Source organism: Neopelma chrysocephalum, unplaced genomic scaffold (genome assembly GCF_003984885.1).
Source record: "Neopelma chrysocephalum unplaced genomic scaffold, ASM398488v2 Primary Assembly neopelma1_97102, whole genome shotgun sequence".
Lineage (NCBI taxonomy): Eukaryota > Metazoa > Chordata > Aves > Passeriformes > Pipridae > Neopelma > Neopelma chrysocephalum.
In genome coordinates, this window is record NW_020925744.1 from 6,524,728 (window position 1) to 6,542,728 (window position 18,001).

Here is an 18,001-nt window from a genome sequence, read left to right on the forward strand (position 1 = left end):
AAGTTGTCTTCTGTTTGCTGGCAACTCCCTCAGTTACCTGCCCTGCCTTCTATTTTATGGCAACTGGAATGACCTAAGAGTTGATCATAATTCCAAACCCTCAAAACTGACCTATACAACTTCCCAGACTGCTTTCTTAAACTTAAGTATAACTTACTGATTTAAAAGACAGTAACTACGTGGGAGCACCAGTCAGTATCAAAAATCAGGTTAGTCTCAAATAAAGGACCAAGCAGCTGCAGAGGCACTTGCACTACTTAGGGTAGGTGAAATCTTATGCTCTGGCAAACAAGGAGGTCAAATCACTCAGAGAAAAATTCCTGGGCTCCCTTTTAAACTATTCTTATTAGACTGACCCTTATAAACTTGCTATTAATTAGAATGTTGTCTGCTGATCACGACAAAAGAGCCCTCAACTTTTCTGAAAATGTTATTTCAACAGAACTCTGGTTTTGTTTCATGTGAGGAAGATGTTCCGTAACACATACAGTTTCCATGAACAAGTTTTAGCTACAACTTCTGCTAGGGTAGATGTAAGAATGGTAATTACTGAATGTATTATAACAGCTTTCATTATAACAGATTCTTGAACATTATTTGGTTATTTTTATCTGTGGAGCCTGCCAGAAAGGAAGGTAGGCATAACAAGACAATCTGGTTCTATTTCTCAAAATATCCAGAGTACTAATGATAGAGCTTGCTGCAATATATGCAAAGTACAGGAACCAAGAAGCCATCCTAATTGTATTAATTCACTATTATTGGTCTCTTGTTCCTATTCAATTTTAGAGTTTAACTTCATTCTGCCTTATTTCAAAACCTCACCACTATTTCTCAAAAACAATTACTTCTATTTTACCCATATCCTCCAAGTTCTAGGTCATGACACTTTATTAATGCGCGGAGTGTTGAAGCACTTCCAAATGCAGCCGCTCAAATTTCCATCTAACATTAAAGTGCAGAATTTTCCAATTTATAAAATAAAATAAATTATGTTGTAAATTTTAGATATTACACTTTAGAGATAAAACATTCTTGCACACAGCAATTGAATTTCTCATTGTATGTTAATGGGACCAATACTTAAATATAATTCAAATTATACTGAAAGCTACTGCCTTCTAAGGAGCAGGTGCACCATCTGAAAGCCAATGAATTGAGTGCTGCAGAGATTACGCTGACGTTTTTATATCACACTATACATTTATGCAATACTTCAAACTAAATGTTAAATAAAAAATAGGCATTAATGAACAGTGGGTTAATTTGAGAAAATAATGCACATTCCCTACTTGGTAGAGGAAAAAAAAATAAAAACCACTGCAGCATAAGACTCTCCTAAATCTTAAATGCCTATGCATTTTTGTTCTCTTCCCCTCTCTGAATTGCTTTGCTGATTACAAGAGCAGCTAGCACTTTCCTAAACTTCTCAGTCCCTCTAATTCCATTTCTTTCTAACTATATTCATTATGAGGAAAATTTCTGATTTGATCTAAGACTTTGCCCCTCTCACCTTATCGCCAATGTATACTTCTTTGGCCTTTCATAACATTTCCTCTTTACAGTCTGTCAACAATACTGCTTTCAAAAAACTCTACCATACCATTTCTTTCTATAGTTATATTTGCTCTCTACATTACTTCATTGGCTTCCACCTTTTTCTGTTGTGTTATCAAAATGAGCTAGAAAGCTCCAGTGCACTACAGCATTTGCAGCAATTGTTCTAACAGCTGCTCTCAGAAACATGTAACTAATAATTATCTTGCTGTACTTACAAGGCAAGTGCCTCATGGCACTGGCTGTCCTTCATCCCCTATTGTCTTTCTGTGTTTCACCTCTGGAGACACTGCAATCTTTGCAACACAAACATCCTTCAGACAAATATTTGTTGTACAGATACCACAACATAATGCCAATCATTTTTACTATTTCTTTCTGATACAAGTTACTGCTAAGCACTGTCCACAGTTCTTCTGAGCTTACTATCAGGGTTCACCCATTTCATACACAAAACCACATTCTTCTCTTCTAAGAATTTAAAGATTTGCCTCCTTCTGTCTTAAGATGTCTCCCTCTGACACCTGCAAATAGATGTATGATCTTGATACTAAAATCAGCATGTCTAAACCACGTCTTGTTATCCTCCCTTTCCACATAATCATGATGAAGAATGCCTCCTTTCTTTCTGATATTGTTTTAGAACTGAAGCTCTCTAGCCTCTATAATCAGGATTTCTCTCCAATGTATATGTTCTCTTTGCATAAGATTTTTTCACAAAGACTTTCCTGATTTTCCACACTGTTAAATCTGTCATGCAGGCACAACTACAACAACGTAATTTTCTCCTGACTTGGCATATGCATCCTACCCTACTCATGAATTTATAACACTGCTGCAACGATTGTTTTTCTAGTCAGGAACTGTGAGCAGTTCAATTGTGTCTTTAGACACTCTACAGGTTTTCTATTTTTCACTTCAACTACAAGCTACTTTGTTTTCAAACTCCTCTGCAAGCTTCTTTCTATAACCTGAGACAGGTAGACTTCTATGTCATATGGGTCTGTATCAATCAAGCTAAATTTATTTTCTGTCCCTTGGCTAAATGGGAAAACTCTTGGTCTGGTATTGACAAAGAACTCCTCGGAAGCATTACCTTATACCATCATACCGCATCTGCACAGACCACATAGACTGATTAGTAGAGAATCCACTGGCAGAAACTTTCTGTAAAGTCTATTAAAATGCTCAATTTGATAATCTCTTCTGGTGACAGGGTTAAATGGTTTCTTTCAGGACTGAAAAAAATATTTAATATACCTGCCAAAAACCTGTGATCATAGTAACAAATCACACTAAACTTATTATTTCAGCATATAAAAAATCCATGTTTTGTTCTAACACAAAACAAAAATGAGAATCTCATCCGTAATCCTACAGAAACACCAAAGATTAAGCTACACAAGAAGGGATGTACTCCTAGGTTCCCCCACTCAGAGTCACCAATCTCCCACCTCACTTTTAGCTCAAAGGTTCCATCTTCTTCCTTTGTCCCAGCTTCATACCTCATGGGACCACATGCTCAACTTTTTCAATTGAGTTGAACTGGCACAGCAACAGGTCTCATGAATGCTACTGCCAGCTTGAAGGACAGATAGTAAAGGAAGAACAAGATCTCTCCCTTTCATCAATGACAAACTTCTGTTAATCAAGAGAGTCAACCTCATTTCACCTTCAAGTTCACAAGAGATTCTGGCTCCATTTTTTGGACATTATCTCATGCTATTACATATCTGGGTCAGACCCAAATCTAGGAGCTGCCCATCTTCCAACACTGGCACAGAAGCTGCTTACACAGCACCTCATTTCAATCTGAGAATATGTGAGAGGAACAGCTCTGCAGACACCAAGGTCAAGCAAAGAAGGAGGGTGAGAAGGTGCTCCAGGTGTCAGAATGGAGATTCCCCTGCAGCCCATGGTGCTTTGCCTCTGGATATCAGTGACTGGATTTTACCCTATTTCAAGGACTTCACTTCTCTTAAAGTCTGTTGTGGCTAGTATGTTCAGCTCCTCAGACTTTGCAGTGGATATCTTTTCAATCCGCCTTTCTGATTGTAGTTCTCTGGACCAACTTTTCATCATCCCTGAGTTTGATATCCCTCTTACAGATACAAAATGTCAATCACTACATGAGCTTTGTAACTTCCAAAGCTTGTGACATTTTCAATTCCTACAGCACTGACCACTGCCTGTACAAGTCTGCCAGAATCCGCCCCTTCTTTGACCTCTTCTCATCAGAAGCAAATTTCATACTGACTGCAGTTCCCCTCGATGGTGCTTCCAGATCATCTAGATGAACAAGGATAGTCAAATCAGTCCTTCACTTCAAGGAGGATCAAATGATAACATGTTGCATTTCATATGCACATGGCCCTGAAGAAGGGACATTTACAAATTAAGATCTCACTTATCTCCCTATTTCACAATTTCCTTTCCCTCAACCTGTCACACTAATTTCTTTGTGTACTTCCTTTCTATTCTATCCCTGTATCCAGAAGCTGAGCATGAAACTGATTCTTCCCTCTCCTCCAAGCAAAGCAGTTCTTATCTTTGTAATTCTGACCTTAAGACTATCAAGCCTCTGATGACAGCAACTTTATTTGGTATTCTAAAGATCTATAAAGAACACAAGAAACTTATTGTACAAAGTAGAAGTCAGACCTAATTCTTTACCACCTTCTCTATTCTTTAGGAGAAACCGAAAAGGTTACAGTGGCCCACAGGGTAGCATGCCAACCTTCCTGTTTAAATTTCTTTTACTATGGTTTCTCAACTGCACTCTTTTGTTCAGCTCTTTGTTATTCCATTCTATCTTCCCTTTTTAAATGAGAGTGTAGACCCATTACTTTTATTTAAATGCTTTAATTTTCTTTGTAGTCTTATTTTACAATAACAGTTTCTAAAAAAAGATATACCAAATTATGTACAAGCAAAAGTGGACATATAAATTTTTTACATGAGAATCACAATCCACAAAGTATGTAGACAGTATTTATAATCTTCTTAACCTTAATTCATTTAAGTAATGCACTGAAATTAATTATACAGACATATTAGAAAAAAATGTTTCCTGTACTGGCTACTGACACACTCGCACTCTCTTCCAGGTTAAATCTGTTCTTTAATTTCTTAATACAATTTCAAACCCTAAAACCTTACACGGAGTGGGTGGTTTGTTCTTCCTATGCATATTAATGATGGATTTTTTTCCTCCTTTGGAACCAGAAACATAGTTGAATTCTCCTCAAAATAATGAAACTAAAAGGCATAGAATTTAGTTATAAAGCAGGCATAATGCCAACAATCCTGATAGATATAATGATCATGTTTGCAACACACTCAGCTCTCTTACTCTCAACTCTACAGGTGGCAGCTGTTCAAATCAGCATGATTAACAAACTCTGCTAAGATTATTCCACCTATTAAAAACAACTCTCTTTCTAGCACTGCAATGCTTCTTTCTCTATACACTACAGAAAAAAGTTATTCACACAAGGAAATTTCTAAAGAAGTATTCTTTTTACTATCTGATTTTTTTGGCCATCAGAGACCTAAAAAAAAGAAACCCACACCAAACCATCCCGTCTCCACACGCCTCTGCTGAAAGAATCAACACAGGTTTTCAAGCCAAACCCACAATAATTAAAAGTTACAAATGTACAGCATATAAACCTTAATACCAGCAGGCAGAATTTAACACGATCAGCATCTCAGTTTAATACCAATATACACACTGAAGAGCAAACCTGGCTGTAGCAACAGATAACATGCAAGTTACTGCCTGTCTGTATGACTACTTATTGTTATTCCTGGTTTTGCAAGTCAGAGAGATTAACATACCATGCCTCTTGTCAGTTCACTTCTGGCAGCAAAAGGAAAAACACATGGAAGAGATTATTATGAGTGCCATCACGTGGCATGTACAGGACAACCAGGGGATCAGAGGCCCAGCCAGCAGGGTTTAGGAAAGGCAGGTCTTGCTTGATCAACCTGATCTCCTTCTATGACCTACCTAGTAGATGAGGGAAAGGTTGTGGATGTTATCTACCCAGACTTCAGTAAAGCCTTTGACACTGTCTCCCATGGCATTCTCTTGGAAAAGCTATTAGCCCATGGCTTGGACAGGTGCACCCTTCACTGGGTTAAAAACCATCATGATGGCCAGGCCCAGAGAGCGGTAGTGAACGGAGTTACACCCAGCTGGCATCTGGTCACAAGTGCTGTTCCCCAGGGCTCAGTACTGGGCCCGGTCCTGTTCAATATCGTTATTGATGATCTGGATGAGGGGACCCTCAGTGAGTTCACAGATGACACTAAGTTGGGTGGGAGTGTTGATCTGCTGGAGGGTAGGAGGGCTCTGCAGAGGGATCTGGACAGCCTGGATACATGGGCTGAATCCATGTATGAGGTTCAACGACGCCAAGTGCCAGGTCCTGCCCTTGGGCCACAACAACCTGCCACAGGCTGGGGCAGAGTGGCTGGAAAGCTGCCTGGCGGAAAAGGACCTGAGAGTGCTGGCTGACAACAGCTGAACATAAGCTAGCACGTGCCCAGGTGGCCAAGAAGGCCAATGCCATCCTGGCCTGTATCAGCAATAGTGTGGCCAGCAAGACCAGGGAAGTCATTGTGCCCCTGTACTGGGCACTGGTGAGGTTGCACCTTGAGTCCTGTGTTCAGCTCTGGGCCTCTCACTACAAGAAAGATATTGAGGTGCTTGAGTATGTCCAGAGAAGGGCAAAGAAGCTGGGTAAGAGTCATAGTCTTATGAGGAGGAGTTGAGTGAGCTGGGGTTGTTCAGCCTGGAGAAAAGGAGGCTCAGGAGTGACCTTATCACTCTCCACAACTATGTTAAGGGAGGTTGTGGCCAGGTAGGGATCAGTCTCTTCTCCTAGGCAGCTAGAGACAGGATGAGAGGACATAGTCTTAAGCTGCACCAGGGGACATTCAGGTTGGACATCAGGAAGACTTTCTTCACAGAAAGAGTTGTTAAGCGTTGGAATGGGCTGCCCAGGAAGGTGGTGGAAGTGTTCAAGAAACAACTGGACATGGCACTTAGTGCTATGGTTTAGCTGACAGTCAAATTTAAAATCAAATTTAAAGTCAAATCAAAGGTTGGACTCAAGGAACTCAGAGGTGTTTTTCAACCTTAGGGATTCCATGATTCTATATCACTGCAACTAAACACTGATTTTTCATGTGATGCCTGCTCAACTGGTGTTACGAAAAAAAAATTCAGGAGCCGTTTAGCTGGGGTGAGATAAGAAAGGGTTTAATTATGCCAAGGCAATAGATGTTACGACGCGCGCGCCGGGCTGTGCCCGAGATGTTACATTTATAGTAATATTTGGCCAATCCTAAGTGTGTCCACCCTATAACTTTTGGCCTGGTCCACCCCCTGGCCCGCCTCTCGAAATTGGGTCTGGGGTGCTTTTTGGGACCCCCTCTTCATCATCTTCTTCATCTTCAGCGTACAGAGAGCAGGGTGACCCAGTTCTTTGACTCTGTCCTGCGGTTTAGGCCAAGATACAAGCGTTCTCCAAACAAGACAGGGTTGCCTTGACAAGAGACTAAATATTTTCTACTAGATATGGGGATAGGGTGATATAGGGAGTATAGAATGGGGTGAAAGGATTGAGGAATATAAACTAAGGGATACTACGGGGAGGAGGGAGAAAGGGGTTTATTTCTAAAATCTACTTCTATTACCTATAAAACTTGTAAGGTAGAAAAATAAGAAAATCATTATGGGCTTAAGGCATCATGTTAATGCTTTTGTAATCTGCAGTGAGCTCTTCAAAGTGCAATTGCTTTTGCTGCATAACGTATCACCCAGATTGAAAAGCTATTTTGTCATTCCTAGAAGCCAGCAGTCTGCAAGTTTTATTTCTGTACAAACACACATACCCACAATTACTTTAGAGGTAGGTTTGTTTATTCTGTAATTGCTCCAGAAAGTAATACTCAGCTGTCAATGCTTGTTGTTCCTGAAACAACATTGCCACCACCTGGATAAGCCTCCAACTGCCAGGTATTGCTGGACTGTGAGTGTGTGTATCTGGAAAAAACCTTCCTTTGTGAAAAAAAAACAAACCACCAAACACTTTCTCCATAGGCTTATTTTCATATCCAAGATAATTAAGTCTTCTAAAATTTTGTTTTCTATTTGTTGATCAAAATTCAAATGTTTCATTAGTATCTTAACATTAAGCATGTAAAACTAAAACCAAATGTATCAGCTTTCCAGCAACATTTGAAAAACTAGTTTGCAAAACTACCTTTTATGTTCAGAAATATTCTGTACAATTACCTGCAACACCCGATACTCAGCTTACAAATGCTTCATACAATCATAATAAATTTCTGCCTCTTCCTCAGATGTCATTTGTGTTATCCAGAAAGCTAGCATTCAGAGTCAAAAGAAAACCATAGCTCTAACCTCAGAAGATACGCTTTGGAGAGATGTCGCTCCTTCCACTCTCTTAATCATCATAAATTACAGGGATAAATTACATCATCACATTACAGGAATGTTTCAGTCTAGTCTGCAACGCAAAACTATATTTTATAGCATATTTTTAAGAAAAGTAGAAATTCTCTACACTTCTGATGCACAGGAAGGCAACAGGCCACTTCCTAAAATAGAAAATAAGGAATTACTAAAACTAGCACAGAGGATTCCTTTAATCTCAACAGAACCATAAATCTTTCTAACTTTCATAAAATGGTGTATATACTTCTATTGAAGTCTGCATTCAATCAGATTTAGGACATCTTACATGTATCATGCAACTGAATGCTTAGTACTTTTCCTTATACAGATTCTTCTTTATTTGCACATTTCTGGTTTGTTGAGAACTTTGTTCACAAGATACAGGCCTTTTATGCAAATGTGAGTGGGCATTTCACATGAAGAAAACGTTTCCCACAATTAGTCAGTGCTTGCATTCAATTATTAACAAAATTTACACCTGAAACTTGGTAATGCCACTTGTATTTCTAGATATTTATAAGGTATTTATAAGAGTACCAAGAAACTTTGGCTTACCAGTTTCCTTCCTAAAGTTCGCAGCATCAGAAGCTCAGGCCACATATGGCCCCCTAATGCAGAGCTTATGCAACATGTAAAAACCTATGGAATACAGAATGCTTTGGGCTTTATCCAGCTGTTCCTGGTAAGCTGCAGGTCCAAAACAAGTCAAACCTGAGTCTGCTGTTCCCCCAAAGGTAACCTCAAAACTTGAACCATGTTTTTAACACTGACACATAAACTACTCTATTGATGATGACCTACTGTTCTTATAAAAACTTGCATATGCTGGTACTTCACAGTACTCATTTTAACTCTTAATCATTATAATAGATAAGAGAACAAATGAAGAAATTGAAAAAGTTTAAATAAAAGCTGCTCATTAATCAGCCTGTCAAAAAAAAAAATTATATACCACATCTTAAGTATTTAGTGCCTCATCTTCCTGCATTTTTTAAATAAACCAGTTACTAAGAGTTTTTATAAATTATTTTCAATGAAAAATGGAACCAGCTATTTCCAGTAAGATATATTTGGTTGTAATAAACTATGAGGAATTTGTTTTGCAATTTAAAAAATATTTTCTGCAGAAAGAAAAATTAATCATGTACCAAAGCCATGGCAATGCCCTGACAGTATGTTATCTAATAAGAAAAAACAAATTAATTATGTTGATAAATCTAATCTATTTAGTGAAATACTTGTCTGAAATACTGAAATGAGTCATCAATCAGTACTACCCAATTGTCTGTTCCCATCTTTTATCACACCCAGTTTAAGACTGGCAACTGAAGAGTCATTTCTCAGTTAATGAGCTATGCTGGATGTTCCTCTAATGACAAGCATAGTGTAGTTGTACTGTTTAATCACTGTCATCACTTTAAGGTAATCTTGTAAAAAACCACCACTTACAGAATGTCATTAAGTACAGAATCATCTTTACTTCCAGATAAGCCTATCTCACTATAGTTAGTGCTGAATGTCTGACCTGACTTAGAAGATGATAGTTTTTTTTCCCACTTGAAAATAAAAGTCTCTGATAAACATTAAACATGATTTCAGAAAATTAACTACTCCAATTTTGAATTCTCCTGTATTCCTGTGGCCAGAACAGTTAATTTTTAAGGATCTTTTCTCTATATATTGACACTAAAATTTTTCTTAACTCCTTTTCTATTTCTAGCCATTACTTTTTCTACTGAATTTATTGACCTCTTATTCTCACAGTCTAGGGATTTTAAACATTCACTTTCTTTCAAGAGAAATAAGATAATAACCAGACAAACAGCACAGTCTTACATCTGTCTTCCTCTCCAAAATGCCAATCCTTTCTGTATTCACCCAGGAGAATACAATACTCTTGCAAACTCATATCTTCTTGCCATTACTCATTAGAACTTTTGGAATTAAGGCAAAACACATGTTAAAACCAGCACTTGCACATCACTGACAATGGATACCACTTCTTTACAACAACTTATTTAAATTGCTATCTCTTCTCCTAATAACCTAGTTACTCAGAGACAGTCAAAACCAGGAACACAAGTCAACTTTCCTTTGACAACAAACATGTAAAGGTGGTCTCAGGGTACAGTTGCTACATCTTGAGTTTGACCTGGACATTCAAGAGCTTAGGATATTGGTGAGACTACATCTACTGTAGTGACTTGAATTAAAGCAGGTGAGGTTTTGTAGTGAATCCTGTGATGCCTCTATTTACCACATGATTACTTAGATCTCAAAGTAGTTTCTATATGCACAACTTTCCTTTTTGAAGAAAAAATCCTCACTTATAAAACATTTCAAAAAATAACAGGATATTAGGTGCCAAGGCAATGTGAAAGCCACATCTGAAGCACATACCTAACACTTTTTTACTTTCTTTGAGATCTCCAACTCTGTAGGAGTTGGAGTGACTCTGGGCAGTCACTTAACCCAGCAAAACACAAGAAATTTAACCTGAAGAAAACTCTCAGAATCACAAGTGATGGAGGTGTGAGGAAACTCAGCATCAACCACTTGTACCTACTACTCCCTACTAATGCAGAAAAGGCCTCAGGTTCCAAGAATGTCCGGTACTCTGGACTGAGCGTAGGAGAGCACAATTCACAACTGACAGAAAAGAAACATTCTTTGCATCACACACTTCATGTATTTCTATTCCAAACCCCTGCTGAAGACTAGGGCAGGCCAAAAGAAAGGTGTGAGACAGCTTTTGCTTGAAGGAAAAGCCAGTGTAGGTACTACCTATACCATCCACTCACACCTCCTGCTGAAGGTGGGATATCCCTGCTGGTCTGAAACAAAGCCCAGCCTGTCCTGATAGACTCACCAAGTCTAAGTCAAGAGACAGAAGGCACGTTCTTTCTGCATGCTCTTTCTGTAATATTTGATCAAGTACAGTACAAAGGAATCAAGCACATTAGGCCCATCACTGTGCTAGAGCTACTCAGTCCTCCCCAAATCCACAGGACAGACAGCAAACACAGTGCAGACACACTGCAGTGACTTTGCAGTGAAACCTGTACCCAACAGCTGACTGTCTCTACAGGGCTTCCTCTACAACTCATTTTCTTTCCAGTGCTGTTCCCATCCTGAACTGGTCTCTATCTATCAGGGCACTGGGTAAAATACGAACAACATATGCTGCAGATTTTCCTACTGTACAACAAATAACACTCTCCAACACTTAAAGAGAGAGCATTGCTCTCTCAGCACTTCTAAATTCTTGGTTTCTTTAAAAATTGAGCTTCAGAAATTTTCTGCATTTTATTTTCTATACACCTTCCTCAATTTCTATTACCTTCCCCCATTCATATCTTCACAAGTTATAAAAGCCCACAAATGTCGATGTGACCCTGCTGTAGAGAATTGTGACCAATGCAGGATGCTGCTCAAAAATGTTGGGAGAGCCAGTTGGTTACCAAAACCCAAGGCAGTGGGTGTTACCATCTGTAATCACTTCCCTAGCGTCAGAATGAATTGCTTTCTCCTCAGTCACAAGATCATACAAACCTGAGGGAAGACTGGCATACTTCCCAGCTCTGGAATAGTTGAAACCTAGAACCTTTTCTATACTGATGTGGTGGTTTGGGCTAGGCCTTCCTTGGTGACCAGTTTGTAACCAAGGAAGGGTCCAGATTTACCCAGTATTCCCTACGATTTTTACGTAAGCCAGACTATAAGAAGAGAGGAGGAGAGGCCTTCGCTCTCTTTCCTTCCGGCGGCTTGGAGGTGCAGGTTCCCTGCTGTTGAGTCTGCCGTGTTGGGGAGCCTGGCTAGGCCTTGCCGACCTTGGGAGACAGAGGTTGCCGGCGATCGTTCCGGAGCGACTCTCGGTTGTCCCAGGAGAGTAGTGAGATATCTTCTTTGCTAACTCTTTTGTTCTTTAGTTACTAGATCTTGGGCTACTGATTGGGATATATATATATATATATATATATTTTTTTTTTTTTTTATTTTAGTTTTGTTCCTTTTCCCCTTCCCCTTTCCCTTTCCCTTGTGATATTGTATATAAGTGTAAATATATTTATATATATCAGTTTGGTTGTCCTCTCTCTCGTTTTCGGGTTTTTCTTAGTTTTTTCTCCCTCTTCTCCCTGAGGTTTTTTTTTGTTGGGGGGGGGGGACTTCTGGTGGTAAGGTTTGGAGACTTGGCAGGGAGCCAGCTTCAAACTATATCAACTGACAATGCAGGGATTGCCATCCACAGAAGTAAAGGCATAAATTACAGTGGAGATTCCAGTGGGTGGGGAAATTTAATGGACGTAGAATCGCCTACATCCAAGTAATCCCACATAACAAGGGACTGTAGCAAGAGGCTAGCTAGGTTCAGAGAAAACTGTATCTTAAAATAATAATAATACGCATTCACAAGACAATCCATTTTGTAAGGCAAGTGGGTGAAAGTCTGTCAGTTGGAAATGGAAGAAGAAAATGGGTATCCAAATTAGGACGTCACAAAAATGAAATTTATAACAGTACTAATATGATACATGCTGTACTACATGCTGTCAGTTGTGGAGATCCACATTCTGTGTATGTCTTGATTCCACAATCAGTATAAATATGTCTTGATTCCAGTGGGTCCCCTAGTTGAATTGTGTGACAATTTGACAGTGACCTGCCATGACATGTTCCCAGCTACTCCCAGTTTCCTCCTGCACAGTTTGACGTGCAAATGTAATAAAAATACTTTATTGTTCTTCATCCAAATGCCTCATAAAGATTTACAGTAGTTCTGAACTTTGACAGGTGGATCCCCTGCATCTGGCAGGGTAACATTTCATACTATTCCAAGAATAGTTGCCAACCTGCTTTGCACCAACATAGCTAAGTCATAATCCATATTCTTAAATTTTGCACACCAAAAGGGCTAAACACTGCAGTATTATCCACTCAGAAAAAAAATTTGATAAGAACCTATCTTCTCAAATGAATTAATTTAACATCAGTTTTCACTCACTCCCTTATGAATATACTTACAAATTATTACTTGTTTCTCTGTTTTTCCAGCACCCATACCTGATTCATGGAGCTTTTTTGTGTTTTGTCGTCATTAAAAACTCATTATTTAGCCCAGTTACTTTACTGCTATACTTCCTGGTTTTCATCCCCATGAGGGTAATTTGTACTTGTTCCTTTAACAGCTGGAGAAGGTACAGCTATGAGTTGTCCTAGATAAGTTTTTACTTATTCTTCTTAAGATATTCACAGGATATTTCCTATCTGTTTTCTGAATTTATTGAAACCCATTCCCCTGATGCTGTTCTCATTCTAGTTATTTTCATCCCTGTTTAATGACTGTTACAACTCACATCCCATGGTCAAGAATATCTAACAGTGAGTTCCATTAATTATTATAACACAGAACAAAATCAACAGAATCAAAAGCGAAATTTGAACACTTTCACAAAAAAAACCCAAAACACCACCATCAATTTTTTCTTAGAGAGCGGAAGTCTTGCTTACTCCTTTCGGAGTTCTTTCATTTTGCTGATGCTGAGGGGTTAAAGTTTTTTCAGATCATCTAAAGCCAGAGCTAGAGCACAGTGACAAATATACAGAAAATAAGCAGAATTTTCACAAGTAGTATTTTCACACATAATCACCGTAGTATTTCCCATATGCATTTTCCTGTTCTCTAGTTACACCAAAAAAAAAGGAGAATTAACCGGCTGTCAATGAACACATTTATGGAAGATGTGCTGAAATTTTTGAGTATCTGAAATTTCAGTTTGTAAAGCTAAGTTACAGAAACTTTTCCCTTAGTTTGATTTCAAAGTTGGAAGAGGAGCATGGGAAGAGTGAATCAAACATTAGCTCTTTGCCAGATTTCTTATTCTGCTTTTTAATATTGTTTTTAATATACAGTTTTCCCCAGATAATATCCATTTGACTGGGTCAGATTGAAGGAATTAAAAATCTTTATAGCAAATTATTAGAGAAATAAAGGTAAGTATGGTTAGGCATTATTAGACACTCTGTAAAAGTTCTAGTTCTTCACTATGCTTCAAGACATCTTGCATACTTTTGCTATTTAAGAGCTCATCCTCTTCATTCCCACTTCTGTGCCAGCTTTAGCTTGCAATTTATTCTTCATCAAGTCATTTTATGCTATGGTTTTAATTAAGTCTTCTACAGGAAGTAGAAAACTATTTGCTATGTCAAATAAATGACCACGAAAAGTTAGCGGCAGTGAGAAAGAAAATAGAGGAAAGAGATCTCTCCTTTTTAGTGACAGTAAAACATTGTGCCAGTGCGAGCTGGTGGTGCAAAACTTTCAATGTATCAAGTGAAAGAAAGTTAAACAAGCAGAAGAATGAGAGAGAAACATCTAATAACAGAGGAGTACTGATAATTCAGCAGATCTGCATTATGTCATCTATATCACTAAAATAGATTTAATATGCAAGAACCTTAAGATTCATATAAGTGCTACTTTCACTGTCTTCAGTCAGAGGTGCAACTGCAGAGCATTTCAGAGCCATACCCTCCCGCTCAAAGGAAAATCAGAGCAACTTCAGCTCTGGAGTGTAATACTCAGCATTTTTACTGAAGAAAAACTGGGAAACACAAAGGCTGCCATGATGTGGTCTTAGATACAATTATTTCAATTCATTACTAACCTTAAAAGCCTCTTATACTGTGCTCCTGCAGAGTTCAGTAGCTATGTCCCACCTGCCCTGTCCTCCAGGGCACCACAACTACCATTCCAAACACAGAGATAAACCCTAAAGTTGCAGCATTGGGGTTTCACTGTGAAAGGCATGCCACCATAAATTCAAATATCGAGAAAAAGACTACCAGTAGTTCTGATAAAAGAAGTCATTTTTACTGTTAATAAGGACTGGTACTGCATTAATCACGCAGAAGAAACGTGACTCTAGTTTTTACTGCTTCCTGTATGCTAAAAGACAAAGCCTTTTGTACACTCCTCAAAGTCACCATGAATTCCAGCAGTGATAAGATCAAAATCTGAAAGCAAGATGAAGAAAACCTGGAAGCACTACAGTACCACACTAACCCTGAGGAAAAACACACTGCTGACAAAACGGTGTTCACAATATCTTCCCAGACACTTGTTTGAGTAGACTTACTTTAAGTCACTGCCAGTTGTTCATGAAGTTGTACGGCAAAATAGGTCAGGGGAACTGCTCTGAAGGCAAAATAACACAGCAGACATTAAGTTTCTGAAGGGAAGGTGTGCACCTGTTCCCTTTCTCCCTTTATGGAAGGGTACCGACTTAAGTGACTGCACTATCTCAGACTGCACTATCTCAGACTTTCTGCTTCTCCTTGTACTTTGAAAAATACCATGTAAAAAGCCTCCACAGTCTCAGAACACTCTAGCTGATGCAAAAGATATGGAGTACAGCAAGCAGATAAACAAGCCTATGCAGGGAGAGAAAAGAGACATTATATAAAAACATCATCATGGCTAGGCTTCGCGAACGAAGATTTGGGAAGGGCTCTACCCACTTTTCTTGCAAGCGCGTTGGTGGCTAAAAAGGCCAATACGAGAAAGGCAAGTCCGGTTGCAAAAGACACAGCAGAAAGACTCCTTAGAGGGTATATTCTGCAAGGCTCGATTCTTTCTGCGTTGTCTTTTCTCCTCAAGGGTGAATCTGCGTGCTTTCTCAAAAGCATCAGCAGCGTTATAAATGGACTGTCTCCAGGCCTCCCAATTAGAGGCCAGAGTGGACCAGTTATGGTGATCAATATGCCCGAGGCTGAGTTGTTGCTTCAGGGAGTCCTTGTATCTTTTCTTCGGGGCTCCTCTCTTGCGGCAGCCAGAGGCAAGTTCACCATAGAGCAGGATCTTAGGGAGGCGGTGGTCCTTCATCCTGGAGACATGCCCTGCCCATCGCAGTTGCGTTCTCAGTAACATGGCCTCAATACTTGTAAATACTTGTAACTTCATGATCAAAAACTCCATTGTCCCTAAACTCGAAAATCTGCCGACAGGTCACTCTGACCGCATTATCTCCCTACGCCTTCCACTAAACAACAACCAACATGTTGTCATCTTCAGTATATATGCCCCAACTCTCCAAGCTGACTCTGCTGAAAAAGAAAAATTTTACACTGACCTGCGCCGCCTTACCCAAAAGGTGCCCGCTGATGATAAGATCATTATCCTTGGTGATTTCAACGCCAGAGTAGGTAAGAACTTTGAAGCCTGGAAAGGAGTATTAGGCAAGCATGGTGTTGGAAACTGCAACGATAATGGTCGACTTCTGCTAGAATTCTGTGCGGAGCAACAGTTTACCATCACCAATACTATCTTTCAGCAGAAAAATAGTCTGAAGACAACCTGGATGCACCCCAGGTCTAAGCACTGGCACCTCATTGATTATGTCTTGGTGCGACGGAGTGATGTCCGCGATGTCCTCCATACCCGCGTGATGTCCAGCGCAGAATGTCAAACAGACCATCGGCTTGTGCGCTGTAAACTCAACTTTTATCTCAAATTCAAACCCAAGAGGGGCAGTATCCCAAGGAGAAGACTCCAAGTTAACGATCTCCAATCAGCCACAGTAAGAGAAAGATTCCAGGCAAACCTTCAAACTAAGCTTGATAACCATTCCACAGATTCTGCAGATTCCTCTCCTGAAACAATTTGGCAGCATATTAAAAGTAGCATCCTGCAATCCTCTGAAGAATCCTTAGGGTTCTCCCTCAAGAAGAACAAGGACTGGTTTGATGAAAATAATCAAGAAATCCAGGAACTGTTGAGGAAGAAGAGAACCGCCCACCAAGCACACCTTGCACTGCCATCCTGTCACGCAAGAAAAACAGCCTTTCGTCTTGCATGCAGCAAGCTCCAACAGAAACTCCGTGACATCCAGAACAAGTGGTAGACCGATCTACCTGCAAAAACTCAACTATGTGCAGATACAGGGGATCACAAAGGATTCTATGAGGCCCTGAAAACAGCATACGGGCCTACATACCAAGTCCAAAGCCCACTACTCAGTGCAGATATAAAAACATATATACAAACATTATAGCATGTGCATCTGGACAACTTCAGGAAACCTGCCTTCCATAAATTGTACATAGTGCAGAACACACAGGGCATCCGTAGATACCGATGTGATGTGTAAGTGCATCTGGACTCCTGGAACACAGGCAGAAACCTAGAAAAGTATTTTTCTGCACATGTGAGATGAACGCACATTTAAAAATTTATTTCACAGAATTGCAGAATCAATTAGGTTGGAAAAGACCTCTGAGATCATGGAGTCCAACTTAACGATTGAACACAACGATGTGAGCTACACCACCACCACTAAGTGCCACATCCAGTCTTTCCTTGAACACCTTCAGGGATGGTGACTCCACCACCTCCCTGGGCAGCCCATTCCAATCTCTAATCACCCTTTAAGTGAAGAAATTCTTCTCAATGTTCAACCTGAACCTCCCCTGGAGCAGCTTAAGGCTATTTCCTCCCGTCCTGCCACTGGTTGCCTGGGAGAAGAGACCGATGCCCATATGGCTACAGCCCCTTTTCAGGTAGTTGTAGAGATCGATAAGTCTCCCCTGAGCCTCCTCCAGGCTAAACAACCCCATCTCTCTCAGCCAGTCCTCAAAGGACTTGTGCTCCAGTCTCTTCACCAGCCTCGCTGCCCTTCTTTGGGCCCTATCCTTCAAAGCACATGCAAAAACGCTCCTAATTACCACAAACCATTGCTGCCTACCTCCCTCCTACAGAGCAGTGGCTGCGCTCTAAAACCCTCAGACGATCGGCTTTAGCGGTTTTTCTGGCATTAGGGCACCATCCTGTGAAACCGCACGTGTCTCCCGAAGCACGGGACGGGCCACCCCTTCCCTTCCCTTCCCTTCCCTTCCCTTCCCTTCCCTTCCCTTCCCTTCCCTTCCCTTCCCTTCCCTTCCCTTCCCTTCCCTTCCCTC

The 18,001-nt window shown here is 40.0% G+C and overlaps 1 protein-coding gene across 1 annotated transcript in view; it reads right to left on the reverse strand.

Annotated features, from left to right (window-relative positions):
* NDUFAF2 (NADH:ubiquinone oxidoreductase complex assembly factor 2) overlaps positions 1-18,001 on the reverse strand; it is a 52,759-nt gene that overhangs the window by 33,983 nt on the left and 775 nt on the right. The window lies entirely within an intron of this gene.